Genomic DNA, 21910 nt, shown 5'->3' on the forward strand with positions numbered 1-21910 from the left:
GCACTTTGGGAGGCCGAGGCGGGTTGATCACCTGAAGTTGGGAGTTCGTGACCAGCCTGAACAACATGGTGAAACCCCATCTCTACTAAAAATACAAAAAATTACCCGGGTGTGGTGGCGCATGCCTGTAATCCCAGCTACTCAGGAGGCTGAGGCAGGAGAATCACTTGAACCCGGGAGCCAGAGGTTGTGGTGAGCCGAGATTATGCCATTGCGCTCCAGCCTGGGCAACAAGAGCAAACCTCCATCTCAAAAAAAGAAAGGGTCCCCCTGGTACCTGTGATGTAACCTTCTTTTGGAAAGAGGGTCTTTGCAGATCTAATTAAGATGTAAGTTTAGAAGAGGTCACAGTGGAGTAGAATAGGCCTTATAAATCCATTGTGACTGGGGACCCACACAGAGAACACCATGGGAAGACGCAGACGGGGAAGACAGCCCATGTGAAGGCGGAGGCAGACACAGGAGTGATGCAGCTATGAGCCAAGGAACACCAAGGATTGCCAGCACCTTCCAGAAACCAGGAAGATGCGTGGAAGGATCCTTCCTCCAGAGACTTTGGAGGGAGAGTGACCCTACCAACACATTGGTTTTGGATTTCTAGCCTCCAGAACTGTGAGAAGAATACATTTCTCTTGTTTGTGTTCAACAGGATGCCAACCAGTTTGTGTGATATGTTACATCAGTCCTAGGAAACTAATATACCTAGTGACTGTTCCAATCCCAGACAAACTGTACCATGGTCTTGTTTAGATCCTGTTCCCATCCCTGGAACCTAGTTTGGGGGATGGGGTACTTGGGTTAGCACAGGTCATGTGACCAACCCTGTGGTGGAGGACCCACATCACATGAAGGGGAGATAGGGAAGTGGGGATTGAGACAGACAGGAAAACATTCTTCTACCAAAGTCAGTGCATACTTCTTTACTGGAAGCCACTGAGACATTGAATCAACTAATTACCATCCTAGTGTGGATTAATCAGCTATTCTTTACAAAGTGTTACTAGAAAATAATGTAGTCTTTTAAAGTAGTCACTGACATTGATATTTTTCACATGCCTAGAAGGAGAGAGGAAGCCTATGGTCACTGAAGTTGAGTTTACTTTGGCTTTGTTTAAATAATTCTTTTTGCTGCTAAGATTGTTTTCTTGATTTTATCCTTCTTCCTCTTAAATGGCTCCCAGGCTGACCGGCGGGAGGAAGACACTGCTAATGTTTCTGCAGGGTGTTCATGCTTTATGGCTGGATTTTGCATAGGGCTCTTGATTTTGTTTGGATGTCTACTGCTATTCACATGTGCCTACTTAGGGAAACAGCTGCACTCATTCAGTGCAATGCCACATAGAATAGTAAAAGCAGAGTATACTCTCTGATAAACACATTAATTTTACCAGATGTTCTTCTTAAGCCTTTAATTGCATTTCCTGGATTTGGTGACCTATCCTTAGATAATGCCTCCAGGAATTTTTCTCATAGCCCAGGACCTATTACTGTAAAGATGGCAAAAGTGGAATTAGGGTGCCTGTGCATCCCATTTCACCCAGGACAGTGATAATTTATGCCTGTTGTCCCAGTCCCCTTTCACTCTCTGTCTTGGACAACAAATATATATATCCATTCCACCTAGCATGGGCAGTTTCATAGGAAGCCACTTGTTTAGGTGCTGAGCTTGGAGAAAATTCTACCTGTTTTCATGCCAAGGGTAATGGGGCTGGACACCATGAAATTGGAGTTTGCTGGGTTGCTATAGGCTGTAGGGCATCAGGTATCAGTGTTAATCCTTAAAACTGTTTGGGGGCAGCTTTATGTTTTGGTAGCTTGAGTGCACTGTGTGTCCCCGAGAGCTGAACTAAAGAGAGTGGCAATTGAAAAGCCAGAGGGGAGGCTGAGTCAGAAAGTGAAGGTCGCCAACTGGTGACATGAACAGAGTGATTGTATCTGTCAGCAGTGGCTGGCTTATGCTACAGTAACAAATAACCCCCAAATCCAAATGACTTAACGTGACAACAGCTTGCCTCCTGTTCACCTTCCATGTGTAAGAATGGGTGTATTTTGCTTACCTGGGGACCCAGGCTGGTAGAAGCTGTATCTCAACTCATGCTTTCACTGAGGCAGGGAAAGGGAACAAGTGACCCAGGCTCAAGTTCTTTGTTTGTTTGTTTCCCAACTTTTATTTTAAGTTCAGGGGTACATGTGCAGGATGTGCAGGTTTATTACATAGGCAAATGTGTCCTGGGGGGTTGTCGTACAGATTATTTCATCACCCAGTTATTGAGCCTAGTATCCGTTAGTTACTTTTCCTGATCTTCTCCCTCCTCCCAGTCTCTGTCCTCTGATAGGCTCCAGTGTGTGTTGTTCCCCTCTCTGTGTCCATGTGTTCTCCTCATTTAGCTCCCACTTATAAGTGAGAATATGCAGTATTTGGTTTTCTGTTCCTGAATTAGTTTGCTAGGGATAATGGCCTCCACCTCCATCTATGGCCCTGCAAAGGACATGATCTCATTCTTTTTTATGGCTGCATAGTATTCCATGGTGTATATATACATTTTCTTTATCAAGTTTATCATTGATGGGCATTTAGGTTGATTCGATGTCTTTGCTCTTGTGAGTAACGCATGCATGTGTCTTTATAATAGAATTATTTATATTCCTCTGGGTATATACCCAGAAATGGGATGGCTGGGCCGAATGGTATTTCTGTCTCTAGATCCTTGAGGAATTGCCACACTGTCTTCCGCAATGGGTGAACTAATTTACACTCCTACCAACAGTGTGTAAGTGTTCCTTTTTCTCCATAACCTTACCAGCATCTTCTTATTTTTGACTTAATAATAGCCAGCCATACCGACTCAGGTTCTTAAAACTTCAATTAGAATTGATCCACATTGTTTCTGCTCACATCTCATTGACCAAAGCAAGTCACGAATCACACCTAACTTCCGAGGAGGAAGGGAGGTACCCTCCCACTATGTGCTCAAAGGAGGAGAAATGGAATATCTGTGGCTGGCCCTAGTGACTAGCAGGCAGGAAGCTCCAGTGAAATTCCCTGAATACCTTCCTCCTAAGTCCAGGTGACTTTTATTAGGTTGTTTGCAAGAAAAGTAGCTGTTGCTCCAGAGAATATTAAAGGTGCCACCACACAATCTGATATCCACAGAGCCCTGAGCCACCTCAGTCAAGATCTACCCCTCGATTAAAGCTCTGAGGGGCCAAAGATGGAATGCTGGAGGCCAAGACCCCAGGCAGGCTTTTGACTCCTCCACCAGTCCAGCAGTCTGCTCTAACACAGACACCATGGTGGGGCATGATGGGGCCGGGGGCACTGTCAGATAAAAACATAGACAATATTATCAGAACTATAATATATGAGGGAGGGAGGCTTATGACTAAGTGCTGGTGGGTCTGGAATTAGAGTGTTCACATTTTAATGAAGCCACTTTATTCATAGGCACTCTCATTCCTACAGCCCACCCCTGTGTATAGATAATCCATAATCACTGTGAACGTTCAGAGTGGAAGGGACAGACCTTAGGGAAATGAGAGGCAGTTTCTATTTCGCTAAGGGTGAATCTGGGATGCCCCCAACAAGATCCATTCTCAGAGCTCTCTTGTACGTGCCAGGGGATACCTGGCAAGACTAGGCCATGTTTGCTTTGAGGATGAGCATATCACTGGGGACAAAGCCCAGAGGGCAACCTCTTTGTGAAAACAAAATGATGATTTTGCTCTTGTATATGTTGAGTCTGAATGAATGGTGGGACCCAACAGAAGGTTGGGGATGCAAGGTTCTGAAGTTTAGGGTGATATCGTAGGGTTGTAGACCCATACTTGCAGTCATCAGCCTTGGTGAGATTAGTAGATAAGACCTTCAAGAAAAAGTAGAATAACAAAATGGGTTTTACAAGGACTAGGAAATGAGCTTTGGAGTATGTTACATTAAGGAAGCAGGGCAAAGAGTCTCAGCCATTAAAGGACACTGAGAAGGTGATCCAGGTATAGGAGAGGCACCAAGGCATTATCATCCCATGTATCGTTTCTTATGTTAATAAAGCTTATTGTGGTATATAAAGTTCTGCTAATACACACAGCACAATGAATGCTATGGACTAAATGTTTATGTCTGTCTAAAATTCATATGTTAAAGCCCTAACCCCCAGCATCTTTGAAGATGGGGCCTCTAAGGAACTAATTAAGATTAAATGAGGTCTTAAGGGCAGGGCCCTGATCTGATAGGATTAGTGTTCTTATAAGAGGAACAGAGGTGGCTGGCAAGATGGTCAAGTAGGAACAGCTCCGGTCTGCAGCTCCTAGCAAGATCAACGCAGTAGGCAAGTGATTTCTGCATTTCCAACTGAGGTACCTGGCTCATCACACAGGGACTGGTTAGACAGTGGGTGCAGCCCACGGAGGCTGAGCCGAAGCAGGGTGGGGTGCTGCATCCCCCAGGAAGCACAAGGGGTTGGGGAACTCCCCTCGCCAGTCAAGGGAAGCTGTGAGGGACTGTGCCATGAGGAATGGTGCACTCCGGCCCAGATACTACACTTTTGCCATGGTCTTCACAACCTGCAGACCAGGAGATTCCCTCTGGTGCCTACACCACCAGGACCCAGGGTTTCAAGCACAAAACTGGGCAATCATTTGGGCAGACACCCAGCTAGCTGCAGGAGTTTTTTTTCATACTCCAGTGGCCCCTGGAATGCCAGTGAAACAAAACTGTTCACTCCCCTGGAAAGGGGGCTGAAGCCAGGGAGCCAAGTGGTCTAGCTCAGCAGATTCCACTGCCATGGAACCCAGCAAGCTAAGGTCCACTGGCTTGAAATTCTTGCTGCTAGCACAGAAGTCTGAAGTTGACCTCAGATGCTTAAGCTTGGTGGGGGGAGAGGCATGTGCCATTACTGAGTCTTGAGTAGGCAGTTTTCCCCTCACAGTGTAAACAAAGCCACCGGGAAGTTGGAGCTGGGCAGAGCCCACCGCAGCTCGGGAAAGTCACTGTAACCAGACTGCCTCTGTAGATTCCCCCTCACTGGGCAGGGTATCTCTGAAGGAAAGGTAACAGCCCCATTCGAGGGCTTACAGACAAAATCCCCATCTCCCTGCAGCAGAGCGCCTGGAAGAAGGGGCAGATGTGGGCGTGGCTTCAGCAGATTTAAACATTCTTGCCTGCTGACTCTGAAGAGAGCAGCAGATGTGCCAGCACAGCGCTTGAGTTCTGGTAAGGGACAGACTGCCTCCTCAAGTGGGTCCCTGACCCCTGTACCTCCTGACTGGAAGACACCTCCCAGTGGGAGTCGACAGATACCTCATACAGGAGAGCGCCAGCTGGCATCTGGTGGAGTTCCCTTTGGGATAAAGCTTCCAGAGGAAGGAACAGGCAGCAATCTTTGCTGTTCTGCAGCGTCTGCTGGTGATACCTAGGTACATGGGATCTGGAGTGGACCTCCAACAAACTCCAGCAGACCTGCAGAAGAGGGGCCTGTTAGAAGGAAAACTAACAAACAAATAGGAATAGCATCAACATCAACAAAAAGGACGTCCATGCAAAAACCACATCTAAAGGTTACCAACATCAAAGAACAAAGGTAGATAAATCCACAAAGATGAGGAAAAACCAGTGCAAAAAGGCTGAAAATTTCAAAAACCAGAACACCTCTTCGCCTCCAAAGGATCACGGCTCCTTGCCAGAAAGGGAACAAAACTGAATGGAGAATGAGTTTGACGAATTGACAAAAGTAGGCTTCAGAAGGTGGGTAATAACAAACCCCTCCAAGCTAAAGAAGCATGTTCTAATCCAATGCAAGGAAGCTAAGAACCTGTGAAAAAAGGTTAGAGGAATTGCTAATTAGAATAACCAGTTTAGAGAAGAATATAAATGACCTGATTGAGCCGAAAAACATAGCACGCAAACTTCATGAAGCATATACAAATATCAATAGCCAAATCAATCAAGCAGAAGAAAGGATGTCAGAGATTGAAGATCAACTTAATGAAATATAGTGTGAAGACAAGATTAGAGAAAAGAGAATGAAAAGGAATGAACAAAGGCTCCAAGAAATATAGGACTATATGAAAAGACCAAGCATACATTTGATTGGTGTACCTGAAAGTGACGGGAAGAATGGAATCAAGTTGGAAAACACTCTTCAGGATACTATCCAGGAGAACTTCCCCAACCTAGCAAGACAGGCCAACATTCAAATTCAGGAAATACAGAAAACACCACAAGATACTGCTCAAGAAGAGCAACCCCAAGACACTTAATCACCAGATTCACAAAGGTTGAAATGAAGGAAAAATGTTAAGGGCAGCTAGAGAAAGGTTGGATTACCCACAAAGGGAAGCCCATCAGACTAACAGTGGATCTTTCTGCAGAAACCCTACAAGCCAGGAGAGAGTGGGGGCCAATATTCAACATTCTTAAAGAAAAGAATTTTCAACCCAGAATTTCATATCCAGCCAAACTAAGCTTCATAAGTGAAGGAGAAATGAAATCCTTTACAGACAAGCAAATGCTGAGTGATTTTGTCATCACCAGGCTTGCCTTACAGGAGCTCCTAAAGGAAGCACTAAATATGGAAAGGAAAAACCAGTAACAGCCACTGCAAAAACATACCAAATTGTAAAGACCATTGACACTATGAAGAAACTGCATCAACTAACGGGCAAAATAACCAGCTAGCATCATGATGACAGAATCAGATTCACACACAACAATATTAACCTTAAATGTAAATGGACTAAATGCCCCAATTAAAAGACACAGATTGGCAAATTGGATAAAGAGTCAACACCCATCAGTGTGCTGTATTCAGGAGACCCATCTCATATGCAAAGACACACATAGGCTCAAAATAAAGGGATGGAGGAATATTTACCAAGCAAATGGAAAGCAAACAACAACAACAAAACAGGGATTGCAATCCTAGTCTCTGATAAAACAGACTTTAAACCAGCAAAAATCAAAAAAGACAAGGGCATTACATAATGGTAAAGGGATCAATGCAACAAGAAGAGCTAACTAACCTAAATATATATGCACCCAATACAGGAGCACCCAGATTCATAAAACAGCTTCTTAGAGACATACAAAGAGACTTAGACTCCCACACAATAATAGTGGGAGACTTTAACAACCCACTGTCAATATTAGATCAACGAGAGAGAAAATTAACAAGGATATTCAGGACTTGAACTCAGCTCTGGAACAAGTGGACCTAATAGACATCTACAGAACTCTCCACCCCAAATCAACAGAATATACATTCTTCTCAGCACCACATCGGACCTATTTTAAAATTGACCACATAATTGGAAGTAAGGCACTCCTCAGCAAATGCAAAAGAATGGAAACCGTAACAAACCACCTCTCACACCACAGTGCAATCAAAATAGAACTCAGGATTAAGAAACTCACTCAAAACTGCACAACTATGTGGAAACTGAACAACCTTCTCCTGAATGACTACTGGGTAAAAAACGAAATTAAGGCAGAAATAAAGAAGTTGTTTGAAACCAATGAGAACAAAGACACAACGTACCAGAATCTCTGGGACACAGCTAAAGCAGTGTTTACAGGGAAATTTATAGCACTAAATGCCCACAGGAGAAAGCAGGCAAGATCTAAAATCGATACCCTGACATCACAATTAAAAGAACTAGAGAAGCAATAACAAATTCAAAAGCTAGCAGAAGAGAAGAAATAACTAAGATCAGAGCAGAACTGAAGGAGATAGAGACACAAAAATCCCTTCAAAAAAATCAGTGAATCCAGGAACTGGTTTTTTGAAAAGATTAATGAAATAGATAGGCAGCTAGCCAAACTAATAAAAAAAGAGAAGAATCAGACACAATAAAAAAATATAAAGGGAAGATCACCACTGATCCCACAGAAATACAAACTACCATCAGAGAATACTATAAATACCTCTATGCAAATAAACTAGAAAATCTAGAAGAAATGGATAAATTCCTAGACACATACACCCTCCCAAGACTGAATCAGGAAGAAGTCGAATCCCTGAATATACCGATAACAAGATCTAAAATTGAGGCAGTAATTAATAGCCTACCAACCAAAAAAAGTCCAGGACCAGATGGATTCACAGCTGAATTCTACCAGAGATACAAACAGGAGCTGGTACCATTCCTTCTGAAACTATTTCAAATAATAGAAAAAGAGGAACTCCTCCCTAACTTATTTTATGAGGCCAGCATCATTCTGATATCAAAACCTGGCAGAGACACAACAAAAAAAGAAAATTTCAGGCCAATAACCCTGATGAACATCGATGCGAAAATTCTCAATAAAATACTGGCAAACTGAATCCAGCAGCACATCAAAAAGCTTATCCATCACAATCAAGTTAACTTCATTCCTAGGATGCAAGGCTGGTTCAACATACACAAATCAATAAACATAATCCATCACATAAACGAAACCAATGACAAAAACCACATGATTATCTCAACAGATGCAGAAAAGGCTTTTGATAAAAGTAAACACCCTTCATGCTAAAAACTCTCAATAAACTAGGTATTGATGGAACGTATCTCAAAATAATAAGAGCTATTTATGACAAATCCACAGCCAATATCATATTGAATGGGCAAAAGCTGGAAGCATTCCCTTTGAAAACCAGCACAAGACAAGAATGCCCTCTCTCACCACTCGTATTCAACATAGTATTGGAAGTTCTGGCCAGGGCAATTAGGCAAGAGAAAGAAATTAATGGTATTCATATAGGAAGAGAGGATGTCAAATTGTCTGTTTGCAGATGACGTGATTGTATATTTAGAAAACTCCATCGTCTCAGCCCAAAATCTTTTTTCTTTCTTTTTTTTTTTTTTCTTGCTCTGTCGCCCAGGCTGGAGTGCAGTGGCGTGATCTCGGCTCACTGCAAGCTCCGCCTCCCGGGTTCATACCATTCTCCTGCCTCAGCCTCCTGAGTAGCTGGGACTACAGGCGCCCGCCACCGCACCCGGCTAATTTTTTGTATTTTTAGTAGTGACGGAGTTTCACTGTGGTCTCAATCTCCTGACCTTGTGATCCGCCCGCCTTGGCCTCCCAAAGTGCTGGGATTACAGGCGTGAACCACCGTGCCCGGCTAGCCCAAAATCTTAAGCTGATAAGCAACTTCAGCAAAGTCTCAGGATACAAAATCAAAATCAATGTGCAAAAATCACAAGCATTCTTATACACCAGTAACAGACAAACAGAGAGCCAAATCATGAGTGAACTCCCATTCACAATTGCTACAATGAGAATAAAATACCTAGTAATACAACTTTTAAGGGATGTGAAGGACCTCTTCAAGGAGAACTACAAACCTCTGCTCAAGGAAATAAGAGAGAACACAAACAAATTGAAAAACATTCCATGCTTATGGATAGGAAAAATCAATACTGTAAAAATGACCATACTGCCCAAAGTGATTTATAGATTCAATGCTGTCCCCAGCAAACTACCGCTGACTTTCTTCACAGATTTGGAAAAAAACACTTTAAATTTCTTATAAAACCCAAAAAGAGCCTGTATAGCCAAGACAATCTTAAGCAAAAAGAACAAAACTGGAGGCATCACACTACCTGACTTCAAACTATACTACAAGGCTATAGTAACCAAAACAGCATGGTATTGGTACCAGAACAGATATGTAGATGAACGGAACAGAACAGAGGCCTCAGAAATAATGCTACACATCCACAACCACCTGATCTTTGACAAATCTGACAAAAACAAGCAATGGGGAAAGGATTCCCTATTTAATGAATGCTGTTGAGAAAACTGGCTAGCCACATGCAGAAAACAGAAACTGGACCCCTTCCTTACATCTTATACAAAAATTAACTCAAGATGGATTAAAGACTTAAATATAAGACCTAAAACCATAAAAACCCTAGAAAAAAACCTAGGCAATACCATTCAGGATGTAGGCATGGGCAAAGACTTAATGACTAAAACACCAAAAGCAATGGCAACAAAAGCCAAAATAGACAAATGAGATCTATTTAAACTAAAGAGTTTCTGCACAGCAAAAGAAACTGTCGTCAGAGTGAACAGGCAACCTACAGAATGAGAGAGAAGTTTTGCAATTTATCCATCTGACAAAGGTCTAATATCCAGAATCTACACGGACTTAAACAAATTTATAAGAAAAAAACAAACAATCCCATCAAAAAGTGGATGAAGAATATGAACAGTTTTCAAAAGAAGACATTTATGTGACCAACAAACATATTTAAAAAAAGCTCATCATCACTGATTATTAGAGAAATACAAATCAAAACCACAATGCGATACCATCTCATGACAGAATGGCGATCTTTAAAAAGTCAGGAAACAACAGATGCTGGCGATAATGTGGAGAAATAGGAATGCTTTTACACTGTTGGTGGGAGTGCAAATTAGTTCAACCATTGAACCATTGTGGACAACAGTGTGCCAATTCCTTAAGGATCTAGAACTAGAAATACCGTTTGACCCAGCAATCCCATTTGGGGTATATACCCCAAGGATTATAAATCATTCTACTATAAAGACACATGCACATGCATGTTTATTGCAGCACTGTTCACAATAGCAAAGACTTGGAACCAACCCAAATGCCCATCAATGACAGACTAGATAAAGAAAATGTGGCACATATACACCATGGAATAATATGCAGCCATGAAAAAGGATGAGTCCATGTCCTTTACAGGGACATGGATGAAACTGGAAACCATCATTCTCAGCAAACTAACACAGGAACAGAAAACCAAACACTACATATTCTCACTCATAAGTGGGAGTTGAGCAATGAGAACATATGGACACAGGGAGGGGAACATCACACACTGGGGTCTGTTGGGTGGTGGGGGGCTAGGGGAGGGATAGCATTAGGGGAAATACCTAATGTAGATGACGGGTTAATGGGTGCAGCAAACCACCATGGCACGTGTATACCTATGTAACAAACCTGCATGTTCTGCATATGTATCCCAGAACTTAAAGTATTAAAAAAAAAAAAAAAAAAAAGGAACAGACACTGAATCTCTCTGTTTCTCTTTCTCTCTCTCTCTCTCTCTCTCTGAGAACACACAAAGAAGAGGTCACATGAACACACAGCAAGGAGGTGGCCACCTAGAACCTAAGAGAAGAGGCCTCAAATTAAGCCTATCTTATCAGCACCTTTACTTTGGAATTCCAGCCTCCAGAACTACGAAAAATAAATTTCTGTTGTTTAAGCCACCCAGCCTGTAGTATTTTATTATGACAGCTCAAGCAAACTAAAGCAATGATGATAAATGAAATGACAAAAATCACTTACGTTTGTTGATCACTTACTATATTATAGGCACAGTATGAAGTGTTGACTCATTTAATCCTCACAATGACCCCATCAGGTGGTAACTAGTTTTTACCTTCATTTTACAGATACAACAAAGACCTAGACTAGTTAACTAACTTGCCCAAGGTCACCTAGCTAGTAAGTGATTGAGCCAGGTTCAAACTCCAAAGTATGGCTATAGGAATCTCTACTCATATGTATATGGAAGCCAAGAAAAGGGTTTCCAGAAGGAGAGGTAGTCAACACTGCTGAACATTGCAAGAGGTCAAGGGAAATAACTGAGAAAATAAGGATGGGCTGTTTGGAACCCTGCTGGAAGGGAATTAAAGAGAGTGGTCAGGTGGTCAGTGAGTATAGCCATCTCTTTTTTTTTTTTTTTTTAAATGGCCATGTAGATGGCATATTAGGAGTGTATGCTACTTTAAGGAGAAGGGGAAGGTTTGTCTAGAATGGTAAAGGAATGAGGATGTTCTGTAGATGCGAGGATGTAGCTTGTAGCGAGGGAGTACAGATTTAGTAGAATGATATCTCTGAACCTGTCCTATCCTAAAAGAAAAGATGCAAAGTGGGCATTTTTTCTTCCTGTAGAATGTGTATTGTTGCTTCTCTGCAAGCTTTTATAAAAAGCGTCTTCATCATTTAATAAAAATTAATTCATGCAAGAGAAATGAAAGTAATTGTATTGCTATAAAAAATAATTTGCCCAAGAATGTTCACAGCACCTTTTTTCATATTAGCTTCAAACTGGAAACAACCCAAATATCCATCAACAGGAGACTGAATAAACAAATTGTGGTACATTCATACAATGGAGTATTACTCCAAAGTGAAAAAAGAACACACTACTGACACATATAAAATCCTGGATTAATCTCAAAAACCTTATGTTGAACAAAATAAGCTAAATACAAGAGCACATACTGTCTGATTCCATTTATATGGTGTTCTATAATAGGAAGAATTGGACTGTGGTGATAGAAATCAGAACAGTGTTTGCCTATGCAGGTGGGAGGAGTATTATAGCTGGAAAGGGCATGATAGAACCTTCTGGAATGATGGTAATGGTTTATGTCATGATTGACATTATATACACATGGGTGTGTACAGTTATCAAAATCCATTGAACTATACGCTTACGTCGTTTTTATTGTGTATAATATAAACTATATTTTAAAAACCTTATGGTTCTCTTCCCCCTTCTCTCTTTCTCTCTCATTATCTCACTCTCTGCCTTTCATTCTCACTCTGTCTCTCCAATTCCTGAAGGAAACTTTTAGAGCCAGTATAAATGTCACATTGTAGAACTATTCTAAGTCCTTCTAGTTTCTCTCTTTTATTGGACTCAAAAATACATAGTATCAACTATACAACTACTAGGAGAAAACATAGGAGAAACACTACAAGACATTGGTCTAGGGAATGATTTCTTGCATATGATGACCTCAAAAGCACAGACAAATGCAAAATAGACAAATGAGATTATATCAAACTAGAACGCTTCTGCATAGCAAAAGAAACAACGAATAGAGTGAACAGACAACCCACGGGATTGGGAGAAAATATTTACAAATCATACATCAGATCAGGGGCTCAAATCCAAAATATGCAAGAAACTCAAACCACTCACTAGCAAGAAAACAACTCTTAAAAATGGCAAAGGGACTGCGTGCAGTGGCTCACACCTGTAATCCCAGCACTTTGGGAAGCTGAGGCAGGCGGATCACGAGGTCAGAAATTGGAGACCAGCCTGGCCAACATAGTGAAACCCCATCAGTACTAAAAATACAAACATTAGCCAGGTGTGGTGGCACACACCTGTAGTCGCAGCTACTCGGGAGGCTGAGGCAAGAGAATCGCTTGAACCCAGGAGGTGGAGATTGCAGTGGGCTGAGACCATGCCATTGCACTCCAGCCTGGGTGACAAAGTGAGACTCTGAGACTCCATCTCAAAGAAAAGCGGGGGGATGGGAGTGGCAAAGGACCTAAAAAGATACTTCTCAAAAGAAGACATAAAACAGGCCAACAGATATATGTTAAAATGCTCAATACCACTAATCAGCAGGGAAATGCAAATTAAAACCACAATAAGCTATCATCTCATGCCTGCTAGAATGGCCATTAGAGAAAAGATGAAAGATGGTTAAGTGTTGGGAGGCCGAGGCAGGCGGATCACTTAAGGTCAGGAATTCATAGTGGCCACGTAGTGAAGCCCTGTCTCTACTAAAAACACAAGAAAATTAGTCAGGTATGGTAGCGTGCACCTGTAATGCCAGCTACTCAGGAGGCTGAGTCAGGAGAATCACTTGAACCCGGGAGGCGGAGGTTGCAGTGAGCCAAGATCGTGCCATTGCGCTCCAGCCTAGGTGATAGAGTGAGACTCTGTCTCAAAAAGGAAAAAAAAAAAGGAAAGAAAGAAAAATTGTAAGTGTGGCAAGGATATGGAGAAAAGGGAACTTTTGTCTACAGATGGTGGGAATGTAAGTTAGAACAGCCATTTTGGAAAACAGTATGGAAGTTTCTCAAAAAAACTAAAAATGTAGTTACCATCATTCTGCAGTCCCACTTCTGGGTATATAGCCACAGGAATGTAAAGCAGTGTGTTGATGAGATGTCTCCACTTCCAGGTTCACTGCAGCATTATTCACATGCCAAGATATGGAAACAACCTAAGTGCCCATCGACAGATGAAAGGATTTAAACATGTGGTCTGTGTACATGAGAGAATACTATTCAGCCTGAGAGAAGAATGAAATTCTGTAATTTGTGACAACATGGGTGAACCTGGAGGGCGTTATGCTATGTGAAATAAGCCAGGCACAGAAAGATGAGTATTAGATATGGAATGTAAAAATTTGAACTCAGAAGTAGAGAGTAGAATGACAGTTACCAGAGGCTAAAGAGGGTGGGAGTGGGTGGTGAAAAGTAAAATATTGGTCAAAGGGCACAACGTTTCAGTGCGATAGGAGGAATAAGTTTTGGTGATCTATTGCACAGCAAGGTGACTGTAATTAATAATATGTATATTTCAAAGTTGCTAAAAGAGTAGATTCTAAATGTTCTCACCACAAAGAAATAAGTATGAGGTGATGGATATGTTAATTCACCAGATTTTCTTATTCCACAATGTATACATGTATTGAAACCCCATAAATATATACAAATGTCAATCAAAATAAAATTTAAAAATATACAGTATCAGAGACTCATTTAGAATGATAGGGCTTTGCTGGGCACAGGAATCCTCTAATAGGTTGGAATCCGAGGAAGCAAGCCAGACATCTGTGTTAGTTAGCTTTCTTATTTTGCAAGCAACAGACACCAATTTTGGCTAAGTCAAACACAAAAGGATTTTATCAGGAGGATATCCAATAGCTCAGAGACCCAACAGGAAGTGTGGAGAAGTAGGCTTGGTAAAGGATGGAAACTGGGAAGCCTTGGGCCTCCAGGTGGACAGAACTGACAGTCTCATTAGTGTGCTGCTGCTGCAATGGAAAATTCCAGCAGGTTTCTCCATTGAAGAGTCAAAGTCCTGGTAACAAGGGTTGGATTGGCTTAGCTTACGCCACATCCCACACCTTGGCCAAGGGGAGCTGGGACCCCCTGAGTGACAGTCTCAGCAAGACTACACACAGAGGGGAGAAGTAATTTTCAAATAGGAAATCTAGAAAGAAGGGAAATATGGGATGGACAAAAATGATTGGTGTCTGTGACTGAAACTCATGTCAGGGTAGCCGCCTGGCTTGTCAACTGTCATTTCATTATTCAGCTGGTAGGGCTTCCTGACACCTTTGGGGGATTGTTGAAATTGAATGTAGCACACAAATATCATTCTTTCCTCCTTCTTGTTGCGTTTGCATTTCTGAAGATTGTACAGACAAGACCTGTGTAGATCCCCTCTGATCCCAAATGTGATGCTGGTATAATTCAGGTTGACCAGTGTGTATTTACACAGGGGCATGGGCCACTGCGTCATAAGGGGGCGTGACCTTAGGATGGGAGTGAGGAATGATTCTATTCCCTCCCCACTGATTCCTGTAATCTTGGTCGCTGGTCTAGCTCTCCTCCCACCACTGCTGCCAAGTAGGAGTGTATGTGTGAAATGTCTCTGGGACAGGCCTACTTCTCACACCCACACCATGTTTCTCTCTCTAGCTAAGGGGGAAGGAGGATGCAGGATGGGGCAAATGGTTATCACCTACCTCTGTAAGTCCTTCCACTGGAAAATGTAGGATATGAGAAAGGAAAGATTGTTTGAGGGAGAAAATTGCTTCTGTTCTAGGGTATTCTAGCAGGTGTAAATGATTCTTATAAAAGCAGTTTCTTTCCTGGCACTCGAACCCATTTCATTCTGGGTAGTTAGTAAAGAAAAGCCTCGGGGTGTATTTCAACATCTAATGAGCAGATTAAACTAAATAGGAATGGTTTTAAGGACTTGAAACCAAGCATAGCGCTTAAACCCATTGCAAAATATTAAATAATGAGATCAGATCCTATTGTTTCTCTCTTCCAAGAACTCAGCTTTCTACAAAGACTGCCTTGCTCAGTCCTCATCTGTGGTCGGTCGGGGTGTCAGTATTCTAGTGTTCCTATTCAACAGATGCAGGAACAGAGACTCACAGGGGTAGGATGGTCTGCCCTGGGTTACAGAACAACAGAGAAGAATCAGAGTCACTGAGAAGTTACATAAGCACAGCCCACCAAGCTGAGAGTAGCGATTTGCCTGAGGGCCTGCAGAAGAATTTCTCCCTCCATCCATCCAAGCCATGACTGATTCATTTCCTTTAAAAACAAACAAATGTGTTTTCACATCAAGACTACTAAGACTTCTCCAGGAAATCCTGGGTCTCTGTCTTAATCTCTTGTAGCAGAATTCTCTCACTCTCCGAGCAGAGGTCACCATGTTGTAAATTGGTAGGGACATGTCCTGAAGGAGTGGTTGGGACATTTTGTTGTACCTTGCATGGACCTTGGGATGTTAGTATCTGACCCGTATCAAGAGGTTTTCAGAGTTAGATTTACAGCTACAGTGTGATCAGTGAATATGCAATTTATATTTAAATTATAAATTCAGCCCATGCTTATATTTAAATTATAAATTCAGCCCATGCTTTACATATTTATCAGACATTCTCCCCCCACTGATATAGTCTGATTTGTCTTGGCTCTGTCTTCCCACCTAAATCTCATCTTGAGTTGTAGTTCCCATAATCCCCACCTGTCATGGGAGGGATCAGGTAGGGATAATTGAATCATGGGGGCAGTTTCACCTTGCTGCTGTTCTCATGATAATGAGTTAGTTCTCACGAGATCTATTGGTTTTATAAGGGGCTTTTCCCCCTTTTGCTTGGCATTTCACTGTGCTGCCACCACGTGAGGAAGGTTGTGTTTGCTTCCCCGTCCACCATGATTGTAAGTTTCCTGAGGTCTCCCCAGTCAATTAAACTTCTTTCCTTTGTAAATTACCCAGTCTAGGGTATGTCTTTATTAGCAGCATGAGAATGGACTAATACACTGTCCTTCCCCTAAAGCTGTTAAACAGCTACCATACCTGCCAGTCTCCATTTCTTAGAAATTTCTGTGAGAACATTCCATGAATCAGTGGGACTTGTTTACAAAAGGTTAAAAGAAAACTCACTTGTATATCTGTAGTCTGAGGTGGGAAGGTGCACCCCTCTTTCCTTTTATCTGGGTAAAATCTGCCTTGATTCTTATGATGCCACCATCATAAGAGTGAGTATTTGTTGCCTAGCTACCCTCTGGAGCCATGTTGAGCACAATATCCAATGTGCCTCTTCAGATATTTTAATACAATCATCTCGTCACCCTGCATCTTCTTTTTGCCAGCCTGCTGAATAATTTTATTTCCTTAAACTGATTTCTATGCTTTGGGGCTTGCTGTTTGTTTATCATCCTGGCTGTTCCCTCCAGAGTGTGGTAAATGAGTCATAACACACAGGTCTCCTCACCTGTGTGAGCTCTGCTGTGCTGGGCTTGGAAACAAGGAATGTTATTGGGATTGATTAATGATGCCTTGCTTGAGCATGGGAAGGGGGAAATGGCTACATCTGTGCTGCCTCTTTGCCATCTCTATGGTTTTTCAATCTTTCCAATCATGGTTACATAGGTGCCAATTAATCCTGCTAGTTGCTTGAAAATTTGAGATGAGTCTCTATTCTTTATTAAAGAAGATGAGCTTCATAAATGTTCACAATATTGCATTAGATTTGACTACAAATGCCTGTATGCATTTTTTAATGGTAGAGAATGATGCAAATAAATATGAACAGGTTATCGTACATTGTCTAAATGTATTCATATTTAAAATGTAAGTAAAAAATAATATGTAGCTGATCATAATTTTTCAAGAGATGACCTTAGGATGGCTGAAATTGTCGGGGGCTGGCCTGGTTTCCCAGAATAATCCTTTAAAGTAAGGATTCTCTCATTGGGAGCAGTGTATCCAGAGGTGGAGGAACTGAATCAAGGATAGTTTTAAAAACTGGATCATCCAATGGCTCTGTATTAAATAGTTTTAATTCTTTTGATTGCATTTCCTGTTTGCACCTGAGGCCGTATCCACTGCAGAATAATAAAATTGAGGTACTGGCAATTATTTGTATTTGAATTCTTCTTCTTTTTTCTTTTTTTTGAAACGGAATTTCACTCTTGTCACCCAGGCTGGAGTGCAGTGGTGCGATTTGGGCTCACTGCAGCCTCTGCCTCCTGGGTTCAAGTGATTCTCCTGTCTCAGCCTCCTGAGTAGCTGAGATTACAGGTGCCCACCACCACGCCCAGCTAATTTTTGTATTTTTAGTAGAGACAGGGTTTCACCATGTTGGCCAGGTTGGTCTCAAACTCTCGACCTCAGGTGATCCGCCCACCTCGGCCTCCCGAAGGGCTGGGATTACAGGTATGAGCCACCGTGTCCAGCCTGTACCTGAATTATTCTGTTTTCAAACCCACCTGCCTTCAGCCTAAACAGTGGCAAGCACTTATCATATCCTGAAGTCAAGAGACATAATTATCATACCTCTTAGCTGCAAACCTAGGCTTCACCATCAGTTAACTGTTTGAGGTCCTTTTACTTAGTAACCCAAAATATTTAGTAATTGAGTATATATAGGGATATATTTTCCTTTAAGATTACTACTTGTGATGTGTATTATCCTGGAATAGAATGCTCTCATTCACAGCCATTTCTGTTTAAAGTGGGAGACATTTCTGGATTTTTGCTTTTCTCTTTCCTATTCTGTGACTGTCACTGCTCTATTGGAATCACTTTTGTCCCGGTGGTGTCCAGTGATCTTTGGATGGTCCACTGAAGGTAGATACCTCCCAGCCCTTTCTGTGCCAGGGCTAAGATGGCACATACAGTATTCTGTAGCTCCCCCTGGCCAAAGCAGAAGCTATCGTCACTACCCACTTTGTATGATTCCTCCTGTATAGCAGCACCCTCCACTGGGTAGTGCTTAGTTTTTAATCTATAGTTTTTATTCTTTCTTTTGGATTGCCAAATATAAACACACCACCACTACTGCCCCCCCACCCCTGCCCCTTGTGAGGAAAGCACTGTATAACTTTGTTGACAAATGTCTGCTTAGTTATGTTTAATGATTCAGAAATAAAACAGGGAGTAGTCCCACATTCTAATTTCAAACTGAAGACTGTTAGAAGCCAACAGAGTGTTTGTTTTTGTTTTGTTTTGCTGAGACAGGGTCTCACTCTGTCACCCAGGCTGGAGTGCAGTGGTACGATCATGGCTCATTGTAGCCTTGATCTCCCTGGGGTCAGTGATCCTCCCATCTCAGCCTCCCAAGTGGCTGGGAATACAGTCATACACTATACATTTTTGTACTTTTTATAGAGACGGGGTTTCGCCATGTTGCCCAGCTGGTCTTGAACTCCTAGGCTCAAGCAATCCACCTGTGTCGAACTGCCCCAATAGAGATTTTTAAAATGTAGATGATTAATAACTCGTAGTTCTGGAGCTGTTCAACAGAAGTTGCAACTCAAGATCGCTATTTAGTAATTAATAAGAAAAGTTGGGGGATACAAAGTTCTACATTGTGTTCCGCTGATCTTTTTCTTTGAAACCTTACTGCAGATGCTATTTCTTTGTGGAGGAAAGGTGAGTAGTCTCTGATGGGGCAAGGAGTTCATTCGATTGTGCCAGCCTGAAATATGGCAGGTTAGAGGGGTGGAGAGAGCCAGGTATCGCAGGGGTAAGAAACGCGAGGCAGACAAACCTTGTCACGAGTTTAGTGAGCCCAGAAGTCAACAAATGAGTAGGGGCAAGAAACTGGCAGGGCAGCCATAGATTTCATATGGTTATTGGATTAATTTATTTTTGCTTTAAAATTTTATCGAGTGAGCCATAATTTATGGGGCTGAGTTGAGATTTGTCCGGGGGATTGATTTGAAGTTTGGATTCATCCCAGGAAACAGCTTTCATTTAAAGTCCTGCTCCAGCAAATTATGTTGATTTTAAACGGAGCAGCCTATTAAAAATAGGTCAGATTTCAACAGGACAGTGGAACGTTTGGTTTGAGGAAACTTTGAGTACATCAGTAACTATTATGAGATGTTCTGCTGTGATCACGTGGCCTGCCTGTCATCAGGAAAGGGAGAAAACGGAGGGGAGGACTCTTACATTCCAGTCAATTCATGTAGCCTCTTGATGCCAAAAATTAGAAAGGGGAAGCATATCAGATGTGTACAGCTCAAATTCCACTTGTACTTAAGGTTACGTAACAGCTCATCATGTAATAGCTTTGGCCCGTGTCCAGTGAGCATGTAGATATTGGCGGCTTTGCATGCTTAGTAGACCCCCATCAATCAGTGGTGATGCCTGGTCCTACACCCAGTTGCCATGTTTGTTTAAGCCGGCTTTGGAGGTTGTATAAATAGTGTTAGCAACCTGCTCTCCCACCCTTGGTGATAAATGGCACCTTTAAAATTCCTTTGGCACATTCTTAGGATGCGAAGGAGTAGAACTGGATCCATTGACATCTTTGGTGGTTATCAGCCTCCTTCTGTGTATGTTCTCGTGGCATCTCCAGGAGGGGAGTGTGGAGGGCGCCTGGGGCATCCGTACTACCCTGGCTTCTTGGGCCTCTGCAGCCTCTGCCTGTCTGAATCAGCTAGTGGAGTGTCCTGCCTTGTGGAAACTGGCAAGGGCAGCACAGGGGCTCCCAAATGAAACTGTGACTCAGGACTGGACAAGCGAATTCGAGTTCATACAAAATGGAAAGGTGCACTTTTTCCTCTTAAAAAAAAAAAAAAGATTGCTACAACATGTTGGCATTGATTCATGCAGCCACTTTTTGTTTTTCTGTGCAAACAGTGGTCTTGGGGTAGCAGAAAGAGCAATGGGCAAAGGATACAACCCCAGGGCAACAGCCCTGGACTCTCTTGGACACGGTTGCATATCTAGAAAATTAAGAAATAACTTCCTCTCGTTGTGAAGTTCCAGCGAGATGCCATGTGTAAAGCACTTGTATCAGTGTTGGACGTTCCACTATTGGTGACTGAGTGCCTGCTGTATGCTTATCCTCTGACAGCGAGTGGGTCTGGGTGTGTGCAGATGTAGGGGAAGGGTGTTCCAGGCAGAGGGAACCACAGTAGCAAAGGTGCTTGGGCAGAAAATACAGGTGTTGGGAAGCATCGGCAAGTGCTTCCACTGGAGCAAAGAACTTATAAAGGGGAGCAGTGTAAGATAAGGTTGGCCTGGAAGTTTCGGGCCAGATTATAGAGGGCCTCAAATGGAGGCTAAGGAAACTGGACTGCCTTTTATAGGCAGTGAGGAGTTATTGGGGTTTGTAAGCAGGAGAGTAATATGATCAGAGCTGAGCTTCAGGAAAATTAATCTGGCAGCAAATCCTGCAAAACCTCTTTGGAGCAAAAGGGGTAAAAATAAATAATTTGAAAATTTGGCAGGCATGTTTTCAAATATGTTCTGAAATGTGTAAGCTATAATATGTATTTTGAAATGATAACGTCTTTCTTTTTTTGTTCCTGCACAGCAGCCAAATTCCTTGTTCATTCTTTCGTTATTCTCTTTTCTTTTCCGCATTCCCTCCCTCCCTCTCTCTCACATTTTTCCTGTGTTTCTGTTTCTTTCATTGTTTCTCTTGGTTTCAGCGTCTCTTCCTTTCTCACTCGCCCAGTCCCTCCCTCACTCTTTGCCCTGTTCTGTCTGTCTTTCATGGTTAGTGGTGTTTTCCGGGTGTATCTAAACCCAGCCAGGGATTGTGAGTTCCAGGACAGTCCTTCAGAAAGGTCCATCTGCTAGTTTTTGTGCCCAGTGTACCAGCTGTGAGTGGGCTGCATTACTGAAGGCTGTGAAATCACCCAAGTTTGATCTTCAACTCTCATCATACAAAGTATCGGTATTTTGAATTTGTAGGCAAGTCATTGTAATTCATGGGGGCAATGTTTCTACAATTGAACTTTCTGGACTGATCACCAAAAGGTTCAGTCAACTTCTGTAACTTGTGGGTTAGCAAGTGGATTCTATAGATATGCCCCACGTCCCTGCCCAGGCAAACTTAATAAATGTGTTCAGACCTTAGGTGTTCATGGATTTA

At 42.3% G+C, this 21910-nt stretch overlaps 1 protein-coding gene and 1 long non-coding RNA gene across 3 annotated transcripts in view; both read left to right on the forward strand.

Annotated features, from left to right (window-relative positions):
• Positions 1–21910, forward strand: part of THSD4 (thrombospondin type 1 domain containing 4) — a 698888-nt gene that overhangs the window by 163405 nt on the left and 513573 nt on the right. The gene's annotated exons all lie outside the window — the stretch shown is intronic.
• Positions 12887–19946, forward strand: LOC144329941 (uncharacterized). Its single transcript, XR_013395694.1, has 3 exons — positions 12887–13029; positions 13479–13640; positions 19066–19946. It is a non-coding gene; the product is annotated as an uncharacterized LOC144329941 (long non-coding RNA).

Source organism: Macaca mulatta, chromosome 7 (assembly GCF_049350105.2).
Source record: "Macaca mulatta isolate MMU2019108-1 chromosome 7, T2T-MMU8v2.0, whole genome shotgun sequence".
Classification (NCBI taxonomy): domain Eukaryota; kingdom Metazoa; phylum Chordata; class Mammalia; order Primates; family Cercopithecidae; genus Macaca; species Macaca mulatta.